The following is a 13,928-nucleotide window of genomic DNA, read 5'->3' as shown; positions in this document are numbered from 1 at the left end:
AAGGAATACATTCAACCTACAGTGGTGTATCGGAAACTAATACTGGTCTCACAGGGAATGCTCAAAGCACCGACTGTAAGAAGAGTCTCTATTCTTGTACTTAAGGCGGCATATTGCCTTTTGTATTTAATTCCGATGTAAATTCAGTGTTTCATCGTCGATGTGTATGACAAGGAATACATTGAACCGGCAGTGGTGTATCGGAAATTAATACTGGCCTAACAGGGAATGCTCAAAGCACTAACTGTAACAAGAGTCTCTATTCTTGTACTTAAGCCGGCATTGTGCTTCTTGTATTTAATTCCGGTGCGATTTCTGTGTTTCATCGTCAATGTGAAAGTCCAAGGAATACATTTAACCTGCAGTGGTGTATCGGAAAGTAATACTGGTCTCACAGGGAATGCTCAAAGCACTAACTGTAAGAAGGGTCTCTATTCTTGTACTTAAGCCGGCATTGTGCCTTTTGTATTTCATTCCGATGCGATTTCTGTGTTTCATTGTCAATGTGAAGGTGCACGGAATACTTTAAACCTGCAGTGGTGTATCGGAAACTAATACTGGTCTCACAGGGAATGCTCAAAGCACCAACTGTAAGAAGAGTCTTTATTCTTGTACTTAAGGCGGCCTTGTGCCATTTGTATTTAATTCCGATGCGATTTCTGTGTTTCATCGTCAATATGAAGGTCCAAGTAATACATTGAACCTGCATTGGTGTATCGGAAACTAATACTGGTCTCACAGGGAATGCTCAAAGCACCGAGTGTAAGAAGAGTCTCTAGTCTTGTACTTAAGGCGGCATTGTGCCTTTTGTATTTAGCTCCGATGCGATTTCTGTGTTTCATAGTCAATGTGAAGGTCCAAGGAATACTTTAAACCTGCAGTGGTGTATCGGAAACTAATACTGGTCTCACAGGGAATGCTCAAAGCACTGACTGTAAGAAGAGTCTCTATTCTTGTACTTAAGGCAGCCTTGTACCTTTTGTATTTAATTCCGATGCGATTTCTGTGTTTCATAGTCAATGTGAAGGTCCAAGGAATACCTTGAACCTGCAGTGGTGTATCGGAAACTTATACTGCTCTCAGAAGGAATGCTCAAAGCACCGACTGTAAGAAGTGTCTCTATTCTTGTACTTATGGCGGCATTGTGCCTTTTGTATTTAATTCCGATGCGATTTCTGTGTTTCATCGTCAATGTGAAGGTCCAAGGAATACATTCAACCTGCAGTGGTGTATCGGAACTTAATACTGGTCTCACAGGGAATGCTCAAATCACCGACTGCAAGAAGAGTCTCTATTCTTGTAATTAAGGGGGCATTGTGCTTTTGTATTTAATTCCGATGCTATTTCTGTGTTTCATCGTCAATGTGAAGGTCCACGGAATACATTCAACCTGCAGTGGTGTATCGGAAACTAATACTGGTCTCACAGGGAATGCTCAAATCACCGACTGCAAGAAGAGTCTCTATTCTTGTAATTAAGGGGGCATTGTGCCTTTTGTATTTAATTCCGATGCTATTTCTGTGTTTCATCGTCAATGTGAAGGTCCGAGGAATACATTGTACCTGCAGTGGTGTATCGGAAACTAATACTGGTCTCACAAGAAAGGATCAAAGAATGGACTCTAAGAAGTCTCACTCTTCTTGCATTAAGGCAGCATAGTGTCTTTTGTATTTAATTCCGATGTAATTTCAGTGTTTCATCGTCATTGTGTATGTCCAGGGAATACATTGAACCTGCAGTGGTGTATCGGAAACTAATACTGGTCTCACAGGGAATGCTCAAAACACCGACTGTAAGAAGAGACTCTAATCTTGTACTTAAGGCGGCATTGTGCCTTTTGTATTTCACTCTGATGCGATTTCTGTGTTTCATCGTCAATGTGAAGGTCCAAGGAATTCATTGAACCTGCAGTGCTGTATCTGAAACTACTACTGGTCTCACAGGGAATGCTCAAAACACCGACTGTAAGAAGAGTCTCTATTCTTGTACTTAAGGCAGCCTTGTACCTTTGCATTTAATTCCGATGCGATTTCTGTGTTTCATCGTCAATGTGAAGGTCCAAGGAATACATTCAACCTGCAGTGGTGTATCGGAAACTTATACTGCTCTCAGAAGGAATACCCAAAGCACCGACTGTAAGAAGTGTCTCTATTCTTGTACTTATGGCGGCATTGTGCCTTTTGTATTTAATTCCGATGCGATTTCTGTGTTTCATCGTCAATGTGAAGGTATAAGGAATACATTCAACCTGCAGTGGTGTATCGGAAACTAATACTGGTCTCACAGGGAATGCTCAAATCACCGACTGCAAGAAGAGTCTCTATTCTTGTAATGAAGGGGGCATTGTGCCTTTAGTATTTAATTCCGATGCTATTTCTGTGTTTCATCGTCAATGTGAAGGTCCGAGGAATACATTGTACCTGCAGTGGTGTATCGGAAACTAATACTGGTCTCACAAGAAAGGATCAAAGAATGGACTCTAAGAAGTCTCACTCTTCTTGCATTAAGGCAGTATTGTGTCTTTTGTATTTAATTCCGATGTAATTTCAGTGTTTCATCGTCAATGTGTATGACGAGGAATACATTTAACCTGCAGTGGTGTATCGGAAAGTAATACTGGTCTCACAGGGAATGCTCAAAGCACTAACTGTAAGAAGGGACTCTATTCTTGTACTTAAGCCGGCATTGTGCCTTTTGTATTTCATTCCGACGCGATTTCTGTGTTTCATTGTCAATGTGAAGGTCCAAGGAATACTTTGAACCTGCAGTGGTGTATCGGAAACTAATACTGCTCTCAGAGGGAATGCTCAAAGCATCGACAGTAAGAAGTGTCTCTATTCTTGTACTAAAGGCGGCATTGTGCCTTTTGTGTTTAATTCCGATGCGATTTCTGTGTTTCATAGTCAATGTGAAGGTGCACGGCATACTTTAAACCTGCAGTGGTGTATCGGAAACTAATACTGGTCTCACAGGGAATGCTCAAAGCACCAACTGTAAGAAGAGTCTTTATTCTTGTACTTAAGGCGGCCTTGTGCCTTTTGTATTTAATTCCGATGCGATTTCTGTGTTTCATCGTCAATATGAAGGTCCAAGTAATACATTGAACCTGCATTGGTGTATCGGAAACTAATACTGGTCTCACAGGGAATGCTCAAAGCACCGACTGTAAGAAGAGTCTCTATTCTTGTACTTAAGGCGGCATTGTGCATTTTGTATTTAACTCCGATGCGATTTCTGTGTTTCATAGTCAATGTGAAGGTCCAAGGAATACTTTAAACCTGCAGTGGTGTATCGGAAACTATTACTGGTCTCACAGGGAATGCTCAAAGCACTGACTGTAAGAAGAGTCTCTATTCTTGTACTTAAGGCAGCCTTGTACCTTTTGTATTTAATTCCGATGCGATTTCTGTGTTTCATAGTCAATGTGAAGGTCCAAGGAATACCTTGAACCTGCAGTGGTGTATCGGAAACTTATACTGCTCTCAGAAGGAATGCTCAAAGCACCGACTGTAAGAAGTGTCTCTATCCTTGTACTTATGGCGGCATTTTGCCTTTTGTATTTAATTCCGATGCGATTTCTGTGTTTCATCGTCAATGTGAAGGTCCAAGGAATACATTCAACCTGCAGTGGTGTATCGGAAACTAATACTTTTCTCACAGGGAATGCTCAAATCACCGACTGCAAGAAGAGTCTCTATTCTTGTAATTAAGGGGGCATTGTGCCTTTTGTATTTAATTCCGATGCTATTTCTGTGTTTCATCGTCAATGTGAAGGTCCGAGAAATACATTGTATCTGCAGTGGTGTATCGGAAACTAATACTGGTCTCACAAGAAAGGATCAAAGAATGGACTCTAAGAAGTCTCACTCTTCTTGCATTAAGGCAGCATTGTGTCTTTTGTATTTAATTCCGATGTAATTTCAGTGTTTCATCGTCATAGTGTATGTCCAGGGAATACATTGAACCTGCAGTGGTGTATCGGAAACTAATACTGGTCTCACAGGGAATGCTCAAATCACCGACTGTAAGAAGAGTCTCTATTCTTGTACTTAAGGTGGCATTGTGTTTTTTGGATTTAATTCCGATGCGATTTCTGTGTTACATCGTCAATGTGAAGGTCCAAGGAATACATTGAACCGCAGTGGTGTATCGGAAACTAATACTGGTCTCACAGGGAATGCTCAAAACACCGACTGTAAGAAGAGTCTCTAATCTTGTACTTAAGGCGGCATTGTGCCTTTTGTATTTCATTCTGATGCGATTTCTGTGTTTCATCGTCAATGTGAAGGTCCAAGGAATTCATTGAACCTGCAGTGGTGTATCTGAAACTAATACTGGTCTCACAGGGAATGCTCAAAACACCGACTGTAAGAAGAGTCTCTATTCTTGTACTTAAGGCAGCCTTGTACCTTTGTATTTAATTCCGATGCGATTTCTGTGTTTCATAGTCAATCTGAAGGTCCAAGGAGTACCTTGAACCTGCAGTGGTGTATCGGGAACTTATACTGCTCTCAGAAGGAATACTCAAAGCACCGACTGTAAGAAGTGTCTCTATTCTTGTACTAATGGCGACATTGTGCCTTTTGTATTTAATTCCGATGCGATTTCTGTGTTTCATCGTCAATGTGAAGGTATAAGGAATACATTCAACCTGCAGTGGTGTATCGGAAACTAATACTGGTCTCACAGGGAATGCTCAAATCACCGACTGCAAGAAGAGTCTCTATTCTTGTAATTAAGTTGGCATTGTGCCTTTTGTATTTAATTCCGATGCTATTTCTGTGTTTCATCGTCAATGTGAAGGGCCGTGGAATACATTGTACCTGCAGTGGTGTATCGGAAACTAATACTGGTCTCACAAGAAAGGATCAAGTATGGACTCTAAGAAGTCTCAGTCTTCTTGCATTAAGGCAGCATTGTGTCTTTTGTATTTAATTCCGATGTAATTTCAGTGTTTCATCGTCATTGTGTATGTCCAGGGAATACATTGAACCTGCAGTGGTGTATCGGAAACTAACACTGGTCTCACAGGGAATGCTCAAAGCACCGACTGTAAGAAGAGTCTCTATTATTGTACTTAAGGCGGCATTGTGCCTTTTGTATTTAATTCCGATGCGATTTCTGTGTTTCATAGTCCATATGAATGTCCAAGGAATACACTGAACCTGCAGTTGTGTACTGAAAACTAATACTGGTCTCACAGGGAATGCTCAAAGCACCGACTGTAAGAAGAGTCTCTATTCTTGCACTTAAGGCGGCATTGTGCCTTTTGTATTTAATTCCGATGTAATTTGAGTGTATCATCGTCAATGTGTATGAAAAGGAATACATTGAAGCAGCAGTGGTTTATCGGAAATTAATATTGGTCTCACAGCGAATATTCAAAGCACCGACTGTAAGAAGGATCTCTACTCCTGGACTTAAGGCGGCATTGTGCCTTTTGTATTTAATTCCGATGCGATTTCTGTGTTTCATCGTCAATGTGAAGCTCCAAGCAATACATTGAAACTGCAGTGGTGTATCGGAAACTAATACTGGTCTCACAGGGAACGCTCAAAGCACCGACTGTTAGAAGAGTCTCTATTCATGTACTTAAGTCGGCATTGTGCCTTTTGTGTTTAATTGCGATGCGATTTCTGTGTTTCATCGTCAATGTGAAGGTCCAAGGAATACATTGAACCTGCAGTGGTGTATCGGAAACTAATACTGGTCTCACAGGGAATGCTCAAAGCACCGACTGTAAGAAGAGTCTCTACTCTTGTACTTAAGGCGGCATTGTGCCTTTTGTATTTAATTCCGATGCGATTCCTGTGTTTCATAGTCAATGTGAAGGTCCAAGGAATACTTTGAACCTACAGTGGTGTATCGGAAACTAATACTGCTGTCAGAGGGAATGCTCAAATCTCCGACTGTAAGAAGTGTCTCTATTCTTGTACTTAAGGCGGCATTGTGCCTTTTGTATTTAATTCCGATGCGATTTCTGTGTTTCATAGAGAATGTGAAGGTCCAAGGAATACTTTGAACCTACAGTGGTGTATCGGAAACTAATACTGGTCTCAGAGGCAATGCTCAACGCACCGACTGAGAGAAGTGTCTCTATTCTTGTACTTAAGGCGGCATTGTGCCTTTTGTATTTAATTCCGATGCGATTTCTGTGTTTCATCGTCAATGTGAAGGTCCAAGGAATACATTGAACCTACAGTGGTTATCGAAAGCTATTACTGGTCTCACAGGGAATGCTCAAGCACCGACTGTAAGAAGAGTCTCTATTCTTGTAATTAAGGCGTCATTGTGCCATTTGTATTTAGTTCCGATGCGATTTCTGTGTTTCATCGTCAATGTGAAGGTCCAAGGAATACATGAACCTGCAGTGGTGTATCGGAAACTAATACTGGTCTCACAGGAAAGGATCAAGGCACAGACACTAAGAAGTCTCACTCCTCTAGCACTTAAGGCGGCATTGTGCCTTTTGTATCTAATTCCGATGTAATTTCAGTATTTCATCGTCAATGTGTATGTCCAAGGAATACATTGAACCTGCAGTGGTGTATCGGAAACTAATACTGGTCTCACAGGGAATTCTCAAAGCACCGACTGTAAGAAGAGTCTCTATTCTTGTACTTAAGGCGGCATTGTGCCTTTTGTATTTAATTCCGATGAGATTTCTGTGTTTCATCGTCAATGTGAAGGTCCAGGGAATACATTGAACCTGCAGTGGTGTATCGGAAACTAATACTGGTCTCACAGGAAATGCTCAAAACACCGACTGTTAGAAGAGTCTCTATTCTTGTACTTAAGGCGGCTTTGTGCCTTTTGCATTTAATTCCGATGCGATTTCTGTGTTTCATAGTCAATGTGAAGGTCCAAGGAATGCTTTGAACCTGCAGTGGTGTATCGGAAACTAATACTGGTCTCACAGGGAATGCTCATAGCACCGACTGTTAGAAGAGTATCTATTCTTGTACTTAAGGCGGCATTGTGCCTTTTGTATTTAATTCCGATGCGATTTCTGTGTTTCATAGTCAATGTGAAGGTCCAAGGAATACATTGAACCTGCAGTGGTGTATCGGAAACTAATACTGGTCTCACATGAAAGGATCAAAGCACAGACTCTAAGAAATCTCACTCCTCTTGCACGTAAGGCGGTTTTGTGCCTTTTGTATTTAATTTCGATGTAATTTCAGAGTTTCATCGTCAATGTGTATGTCCAAAGAATACATTGAACCTGCAATGGTGTATCGGAAACTAAAACTGGTCTCACAGTTAGTGTTCAAGTCACAGACTGTGGAGGAGACTCTGATCTTGTACTTTACGCAGCATTGTGCTTCTTGTATTTAATTCCGATGCGATTTCTGTGTTTCATCGTCAATGTGAAAGTCCAAGGAATACATTGAACCTGCAGTGGTGTATCGGAAACTAATACTGGTCTCACAGGGAATGCTCAAAACACCGACCGTAAGAAGAGTCACTATTCTTGTACTTAAGGCGGCATTGTGCCTTTTGCATTTAATTCCGCGTCGATATCTGTGTTTCATAGTCAATGTGAAGGTCCAAGGAATACTTTGAATCTGGAGTGGTGTATCGGAAACTCTTACTGGTCTCACAGGGAATGCTCAAAGCACCAACTGTAAGAAGAGTCTCTATTCTTGTAATTAAGGCGGCATTGTACCTTTTGTATTTAATTCCGATGCAATTTATGTGTTTCATCTTCAATGTGAAGGTCCAAGGAATACAATGAACCTACAGTGGTGTATCGGAAACTAATACTGGTCTCACTGGAAAGGATCAAAGAATGGACTCTGAGAAGTCTTACTCTTCTTGCATTAAGGCGGCATTCTATCTTTTGTATTTAATTACGATGTAATTTCAGTGTTCATCGTCATTGTGTATGTCCAAGGAATACATTGAACCTGCAGTGGTGTATCGGAAACTAATACTGGTCTCACAGGGAATCTCAAAGCACCGACTGTAAGAAGAGTCTGTGTTCTTGTACATAAGCCGGCATTGTGCCTTTAGTATTTAATTCCAAAGCGATTTCTGTGTTTCATCGTCAACTTGAAGTTCCAAGGAATACATTGAACCTGCAGTGCTGTATCGGAAACTAATACTGGACTCATAGGGAATGCTCAAAGCACCAACTGTAAGAAGAATCCCTATTCTTGTACTTAAGGCGGCATTGTGCCTTTTGTATATAATTCCGATGCGATTTCTGTGTTTCATCGTCAACTTGAAGTTCCAAGGAATACATTGAACCTGCAGTGGTGTATCGGAAACTAATACTGGACTCATAGGGAATGCTCAAAGCACCGACTGTAAGAAGAGTCTCTATTCTTGCACTTAAGGCGGCATTGTGCCTTTTGTATTTAATTCCGATGTAATTTCAGTGTATCATCGTCAATGTGTATGACAAGGAATACATTGAACCTGCAGTGGTGTATCGGAAACTAATACTGGTCTCACAGGGAACGCTCAAAGCAACGACAGTAAGAAGAGTCTCTATTCTTGTACTTAAGTCGACATTGTGCCTTTTGTATATTATTCCGATGCGATTTCTGTGTTTCATAGTCAATATGAATGTCCTAGGAATACACTGAACCTGCAGTTGTGTATTGGAAACTAATACTGGTCTCACAGGGAATGCCCAAAGCACCGACTGTAAGAAGAGTCTCTATTCTCGCACTTAAGGCGGCATTGTGCCTTTTGTATTTAATTCCGATGTAATTTCAGTGTATCATCGTCAATGTGTATGAGAAGGAATACATTGAAGCTGCAGTGGTTTATCGGAAATTAATACTGGTCTCACAGCGAATATTCAAAGCACCGACTGTAAGAAGGGTCTCTACTCCTGGACTTAAGGCGGCATTGTGGCTTTTGTATTTAATTCCAATGCGATTTCTGTGTTTCATCGTCAATGTGAACGTCCAAGGAATACATTGAACCTGCAGTGGTGTATCGGAAACTAATACTGGTCTCACAGGGAATGCTCAAAGCACCGACAGTAAGAAGAGTCTCTATTCTTGTACTTAAGTCGGCATTGTGCCTTTTGTATTTTATTCCGATGCGATTTCTGTGTTTCATCGTCAATGTGAACGTCCAAGGAATACATTGAACCTGCAGTGGTGTATCGGAAACAAATACTGGTCTCACAGGGAATGCTCAAAGCACCGACTGTAACAAGAATCTCTATTCTTGTACTTAAGGCGGCATTGTGTTTTTGTATTTAATTCCGATGCGATTTCTGTGTTTCATAGTCAATATGAATGTCGAAGGAATACACTGAACCTGCAGTTGTGAATTGAAAACTAATACTGGTCTCACAGGGAATGCTCAAGCACCGACTGTAAGAAGAGTCTCTATTCTTGTAATTAAGGCGGCATTGTGCCTTTTGTAGTTAGTTCCGATGCGATTTCTGTCTTTCATAGTCTATGTGAAGGTCCAACGAATACTTTGAACCTACAGTGGTGTATCGGAAGCTATTACTGCTCTCAGAGGGAATGCTCAAATCTCCGACCGTAAGAAGTGTCTCTATTCTTTTACTTAAGGCGGTATTGTGCCTTTTGTATTTAATTCCGATGCGATTTCTGTATTTCATAGTCAATGTGATCGTCCAAGGAATACTTTGAACCTGCAGTGGTGTATCGGAAACTAATACTGGTCTCACAGGGAACGCTCAAAGCACCGACTGTTAGAAGAGTCTCTATTCATGTACTTAAGTCGGCATTGTGCCTTTTGTATTTAATTGCGATGCGATTTCTGTGTTTCATCGTCAATGTGAAGGTCCAAGGAATACATTGAACCTGCAGTGGTGTATCGGAAACTAATACTGGTCGCACAGGAAAGGATCAAGCCACAGACTCTAAGAAGTCTCACTCTTCTTGCACTTAAGGCAGCATTGTGCCTTTTGTATTTAATTCCGATGTAATTTCAGTGTTTCATCGTCAATGTGTATGTCCAAGGAATATATTGAACCTGCAGTGGTGTATCGGAAACTAATACTGGTCTCACAGGGAATGTTCAAAACACCGACTGTAAGAAGAGTCTCTATTCTTGTACTTAAGGCGGCATTGTGCCTTTTGTATTTAATTCCGATGCGATTTCTGTGTTTCATAGTCAATGTGAAGGTCCAAGGAATACATTGAACCTGCAGTGGTGTATCGGAAACTAATACTGGTCTCACAGGGAATGCTCAAATCACCGACTGTAAGAAGAGTCTCTATTCTTGTACTTAAGGCGGCATTGTGCCTTTTGTATTTAATTCCGATGCGATTTCTGTGTTTCATAGTCAATGTGAAGGTCCAATGAATACTTTGAACCTGCAGTGGTGTATCGGAAACTAATACTGCTGTCAGAGGGAATGCTCAAAACTCCGACTGTAAGAAGTGTCTCTATTCTTGTACTTAAGGCGGCATTGTGCCTTTTGTATTTAATTCCGATGCGATTTCTGTGTTTCATAGAGAATGTGAAGGTCCAAGGAATACTTTGAACCTGCAGTGGTGTATCGGAAACTAATACTGGTCTCAGAGGCAATGCTCAAACCACCGACTGAGAGAAGTGTCTCTATTCTTGTACTTAAGGCGGCATTGTGCCTTTTGTATTTAATTCCGATGCGATTTCGGTGTTTCATCGTCAATGTGAAGGTCCAAGGAATACATTGAACCTGCAGTGGTGTATCGAAAACTATTACTGGTCTCACAGGGAATGCTCAAGCACCGACTGTAAGAAGAGTCTCTATTCTTGTAATTAAGGCGGCATTGTGCCTTTTGTATTTAGTTCCGATGCGATTTCTGTCTTTCATAGTCTATGTGAAGGTCCAACGAATACTTTGAACCTGCAGTGGTGTATCGGAAGCTATTACTGCTCTCAGAGGGAATGCTCTAAGCTCCGACCGTAAGAAGTGTCTCTATTCTTTTACTTAAGGCGGTATTGTGCCTTTTGTATTTAATTCCGATGCGATTTCTGTATTTCATAGTCAATGTGATCGTCCAAGGAATACTTTGAACCTGCAGTGCTGTATCGGAAACTAAAACTGGTCTCACAGGAAAGGATCAAGGCACAGACACTAAGAAGTGTCACTCCTCTAGCACTTAAGGCGGCATTGTGACTTTTGTATTTAATTCCGATGTAATTCCAGTATTTCATCGTCAATGTGTATGTCCAAGGAATACATTGAACCTGCAGTGGTCTATCGGAAACTAATACTGGTCTCACAGGAAATGCTCAAAACACCGACTGTAAGAAGAGTCTCTATTCTTATACTTAAGGCGGCTTTGTGCCTTTTGCATTTAATTCCGATGCGATTTCTGTGTTTCATCGTCAATGTGAAGGTCCAAGGAATACATTGAACCTGCAGTGGTGTATCGGAAACTAATACTGGTCTCACAGGAAATGCTCAAAACACCGACTGTAAGAAGAGTCTCTATTCTTGTACTTAAGGCGGCATTGTGCGTTTTGTATTTAATTCCGATGCGATTTCTGTGTGTCATAGTCAATGTGAAGATCCAAGGAATACCTTGAACCTGCAGTGGTGTATCGGAAACTAATGCTGCTCTCAGAGGGAATGCTCAAAGCACCGACTGAAAGAAGAGTCTCTATTCTTGTACTTAAGGCGGCATTGTGCCTTTTGTATTTAATTCCGATGCGATTTCTGTGTTTCACCGTCAATAAGAAGGTCCAAGGAATACATTGAAGCTGCAGTGGTGAATCGGAAACTATTACTGGCCTCACAGGTAATGCTCAAAGCACCGACTGTAAGTAGAGTCTCTATTCTTGTAATTAAGGCGGCATTGTGCCTTTTGTATTTAATTCCGATGCGATTTCTGTGTGTCATAGTCAATGTGAAGATCCAAGGAATACTTTGAACCTGCAGTCGTGTATCAGAAACTAATACTGGTCTCACATTAAAGGAGCAAAGCACAGATTCTAGGAAGTCTCACTCATCTTGCACTAAAGGCGGCATTGTGCCTTTTGTATTTAATTCCGATGCGATTTCTGTGTTTCATAGTCAATGTGAAGGTGCACGGAATACTTTGAACCTGCAGTGGTGTATCGGAAACTAATACTGGTCTCACAGGGAGTGCTCAAAGCACCACCTGTAAGAAGAGTCTTTATTCTTGTACTTAAGGCGGCCTTGTGCCTTTTGTATTTACTTCCGATTGCGATTTCAGTGTTTCATCGTCAATATGAAGGTCCAAGTAATACACTGAACCTGCATTGGTGTATCGGAAACTAATAATGGTCTCACAGGGAATGCTCAAAGCACCGAATGTAAGAAGAGTCTCTATTCTTGTACTTAAGGCGGCATTGTGCCTTTTGTATTTAACTCCGATGCGATTTCTGTGTTTCATAGTCAATGTGAAGGTCCAAGGAATACTTTAAACCTGCAGTGGTGTTTCTGGAAACTAATACTGGTCTCACAGGGAATGCTCAAAGCACTGACTGTAAGAAGAGTCTCTATTCTTGTACTTCAGGCAGCCTTGTACCTTTTGTATTTAATTCCGATGCGATATCTGTGTTTCATAGTCAATGTGAAGGTCCAAGGAATACCTTGAACCTGCAGTGGTGTATCGGAAACTTATACTGCTCTCAGAAGGAGTGCTCAAAGCACCGACTGTAAGAAGTGTCTCTATTCTTGTACTTATGGCGGCATTGTGCCTTTTGTATTTAATTCCGATGCGATTTCTGTGTTTCATCGTCAATGTGAAGGTCCAAGCAATACATTCAACCTGCAGTCGTGTATCGGAAACTAATACTGGTCTCACAGGGAATGCTCAAATCTCCGACTGCAAGAAGAGTCTCTATTCTTGTAATTAAGGGGCCATTGTGCCTTTTGTATTTAATTCCGATGCTATTTCTGTGTTTCATCGTCAATGTGAAGGTCCGAGGAATACGTTGTACCTGCAGTGGTGTATCGGAAACTAATACTGGTCTCACAGGAAAGGATCAAGGAATGGACTCTAAGAAGTCCCACTCGTCTTGCATTAAGGCAGCATTGTGTCTTTTGTATTTAATTCCGATGTAATTTCAGTGTTTCATCGTCATTGTGTATGTCCAGGGAATACATTGAACCTGCAGTGGTGTATCGAAAACTAATACTGGCCTCACAGGGAATGCTCAAATCACCGACTGTAAGAAGAGTCTCTATTCTTGTACTTAAGGCGGCATTGTGCGTTTTGGATTTAATTCCGATGCGATTTCTGCGTTTCATCGTCAATGTGAAGGTCCAAGGAATACATTGAACCTGCAGTGGTGTATCGGAAACTAATACTGGTCTCACAGGGAATGCTCAAAGCACCGCCTGTAAGAAGAGTCTCTAATCTTGTACTTAAGGCGGCATTGTGCCTTTTGTATTTCATTTCGATGCGATTTCTGTGCATCATCGTCAATGTGAAGGTCCAAGGAATTCATTGAACCTGCAGTGGTGTATCTGAAACTAATACTGGTCTCACAGGGAATGCTCAAAACACCGACTGTAAGAAGAGTCTCTATTCTTGTAATTAAGGCGGCATTGTGCCTTTTGTATTTCATTCCGATGCGATTTCTGTGTTTCATCGTCAATGTGAAGGTCCAAGGAATACATTGAACCTGCAGTGGTGTATCGGAAACTAATACTGGTCTCACAGGGAATGCTCAATGCACCGACTGTAAGAAGAGTCTCTATAATTGTACTTAAGGCGGCATTGTGCCTTTTGTATTTAATTCCGATGCGATTTCTGTGTTTCATAGTCAATGTGAAGGTCCAAGGAATACTTTGAACCTGCAGTGGTGAATCGGAAACTAGTACTGGTCTCACAGGGAATGCTCAAAGCACCGACAGTAAGAAGAGTCTCTATTCTTGTACTTAAGTCGGCATTGTGCCTTTTGTATTTTATTCCGATGCGATTTCTGTGTTTCATCGTCAATGTGAAGGTCCAAGGAATACATTGAACCTG

This window comes from Schistocerca serialis, chromosome 1 (assembly GCF_023864345.2).
Source record: "Schistocerca serialis cubense isolate TAMUIC-IGC-003099 chromosome 1, iqSchSeri2.2, whole genome shotgun sequence".
Classification (NCBI taxonomy): Eukaryota; Metazoa; Arthropoda; class Insecta; order Orthoptera; family Acrididae; genus Schistocerca; species Schistocerca serialis.
This window is presented reverse-complemented; position numbering follows the sequence as displayed.